The sequence below is a fragment of the Aptenodytes forsteri genome, unplaced genomic scaffold, assembly GCF_000699145.1.
Source record: "Aptenodytes forsteri isolate BGI_AS27 unplaced genomic scaffold, ASM69914v1 Scaffold408, whole genome shotgun sequence".
Lineage (NCBI taxonomy): Eukaryota > Metazoa > Chordata > Aves > Sphenisciformes > Spheniscidae > Aptenodytes > Aptenodytes forsteri.
In genome coordinates, this window is record NW_008796048.1 from 647,969 (window position 1) to 651,259 (window position 3,291).

Here is a 3,291-nt window from a genome sequence, read left to right on the forward strand (position 1 = left end):
TGCAGCAGCCATGGCCCATGCAACAGCCAGTACAGCCCCGCAACAGCCCTTACAGGCAAACTGCAGGCAGATCATTCCTCCTTCTTCTAAACAGCCACAGATCAAACACATAGGCGTGTGTGTGCCCCTCTCCAGAAAAACGTTCTCTCTTGTTATGGAAAGCTTTTGCAGTGGTGAGTTTTGGTGCTACAAATAGAAGACGTAAAACTTACTCATTCCCTAGAGAAATGGTCAGCCCGCTCCATAGCCTTGAGGGACCCTGGGATTGTCACTCTATACCAAAACATACCAGCGATGCTGTATGCTTTTCTACTCCCAGCCAATTAAAATATTCTGAAACACAAGGATCATGTAAAAATTGCAAAGTCACAAACAAGGTTCTGTCCTTGAGTTGGTAACTTCACTTCCTGAAAATAAATCAACAGAAAACGGTAGGTTTGATGCAATTTTCCAGGAACCAGATAGGAAGGAAAAGAGGGTAAGTATTTTCTTCTGGCCAGGAGATTGATGGCGACATTCACATTTGAAGGGAGGAATTTGCCTTGACTCATAGGAAATATCTTTGTTCTTGGGGATTTAAAAACAGCCTTTGTGGAACAAAATAGATGGCCTGAACTATGCCTGTGTTTCGAGGAAGGATAACTTTGCCTATTGAAAAGAATAACAAGGTGAAGAAGTATTTTAATGGAATGTGAGGGCGTTTTCATTTTTCTTTATAGCTGGCTGCACCAAAGGCAGATGACAGTGGTGAATTATTTCAAAGAGCATAGCAACACAGAAATTGAAAGATGTTTAGATTTTGAATAATTAATTTGGGTTATGTTGCTGTTGTCAAGCTGTTCGCTTATCTTGAAGACACAAAAATGGATAAATTCTTTGCTCTGAAGAGATTTCACTCTTAACAGTGGCAATCTCACATAATGTTGGTACTAGCTGTCACATAGTTACCCCAGCTTACTTTTTTTAAACCTACCACAAAGTTAATAAGGTAATTGAGGCAGTAACAGAAACAGAGCTGCAAATCCCCTCCAAAACCCAGTGAAGGTGCTCGCTCATCTTCTAGTCAACTTTTCTACGCAGAAGAGTGGCCGGGGCTTGTTAAAACCATCTTCAAACCTGACAGAATTGTTATTACAGTCCCAGGGTTGCTTTTTTTCCTGGAACATAAGCATTTGTACTCCAAGTGCAATGACGGTGCTGGAGAGGACCAGTAGCACTTGAAAGAGGACCAGAACTTAAAGGCAAAGTTTGCATTAACTGCACTGTGCTTGGGGCTCTGGGGATCCAAATTAAGTATATGCTTTAAGCAGCTTGAATGGTCCCGCTAACTTTAACACTTATTTTAAAGTAGTTTTGGACTCGAGCATAAAATAAGTTATTTTCGTACTCAAATCCTCCTATACGGAATTAATTTGGAAACCGAAAAAAGAACACAGAACTCAAACTTTGCACTGAAACAAGCAAGTAGCTTGGGCACGTGTTGAGAAAGGCGACGGGGAAAAGCCCTGCGGCATGAGAAGAGTTACCCCAACTCCTGGGCCTGCTGCTGATACCTAATCCTATTACAAATCATGCCTGGATCGTTACCAAAACTGTTCTCGTGATATTTTCCATTTCAAGGCTGAAACGCCTGCGTGTGTTTCACAGCATTGGGCATGGCACCTGGAAGAGAGGGCACAGCGTCGGCATGGCCAGGCAGGCCAACAGTGGTAAAATAAGCTGTGCTTCTGGGACACATTTACCAGCTATTTGGCCTTTGAACAAACCATCTTTTCAGTTTTATGGGCTCTTCCAAATATTCCTAGACATTGCTCCAGCTGTACCAGTCAAGGAATTTCTCACAGATGCCCTTTCATGGTAAATGTTTCAAGGAACTTCTCAGGTAACGGACCTGAAGGTATTTCAGAGAAGACATGGCCACTTTTGGAAGGAGACTTCCCAGCAGGGGAGTTAGGAAGATGAAGAGAACAGCCTCGACGTGGCTGCCGTGTGAATATCTTATTTAAACGCCAGCGTCACCCTGCAGCCACCGCCACGCTGTGCAGGCGCCCGCACACGAAGTGGCCACCGAGCGGGAGGGCAGCGGCCATGCTGCGTGTGCCAGGGCTTCCCCGAGCCCCTCGCGCGGGCTGGCAAAGCCACCATTATCCGTTGGGTGAGGTCATACGGCAGCACACAGAACAATATTGCTGTGTTTCCTTCCTGCTGACTAATTAGAGGCCAATCCCATACCTCAGAGAAAATTAGGACAATTCCTGCCTGATGCTATTAAGTAGTCAAGTTATGAAAAAGCAACTATTTCCTTTAAATTCACTTTTCATTCTCCTCTTGTTACAAACATTTTTTCATTCTGCGATAAGACCTTTTAACATTATTTTCTGTCTGTTAAGTTTCCTGTGTAGGAAGCACTGTCCTGACGCACTGTATCAATCCTTAAAGAGGATCAAACAAAAAAAGATAAAAATATTCAAATTTCAGAGTTATTAGGATCCTCCTGAGGATGATTTTCTTGTTTTCCATTTCCTGACAGAATTTGATTTTGCAAATGAAGCTGACATATGCAAACCCTGACCGCATCTTGCTATTAGCTTTATATTTAGACTTACGAGCGTGATTTAGATTTAGCTTGGGATTATCAGAACATCAGCTGCTCATTTCTTTAACTCTGGGCTCTGAAAAAAGCTCTGCAAGGAAAGCGTATCTGAGGACAACACCACGATAGATCAGTAAGAGCATTATATGTCATAACACATTTCTATTAAAGATAAAGCACTTCCTGCTTGTCTGAAAGGCGTACAACTATCTCCCGGAACAGCAAAAAGGAAAAGAGACAAAACCAAACCAAATGCATGCCAAAACTGATGTGGAAAACAGAAATAAACTAAAGAATTTTCAATTTGGAACATCAAAGAACTAACATTGAAATCCTTCTATACATCTTAAACAGGACTGCGGAAAAACTGCAGTGTAGCAGAGGAACACATATTCTCAGAAAAGTCCATTATAAAACCTGTAGTGTCCCATAAGAATCATGATTTAATTTTGTTACCTCCCTCTGTGAACTTTGTCACAAGAACATATTATCTCCTTCACATGCTGTAAAACGAAAAATGAGAGTATGCTATCTTATATATCAAAGTAAGTTGTATTCAGTGTATATTTGCATCAAAAGACGTAGCATTATTGTAGCCAAAAAGGCATAAGAACACAAACAAGACAAGTTTGGTAGGTAGAGATTACATCTTTTATTAGATGAACTGGTCTATTAAAAAAAAAAAAAAAAAAAAAAAA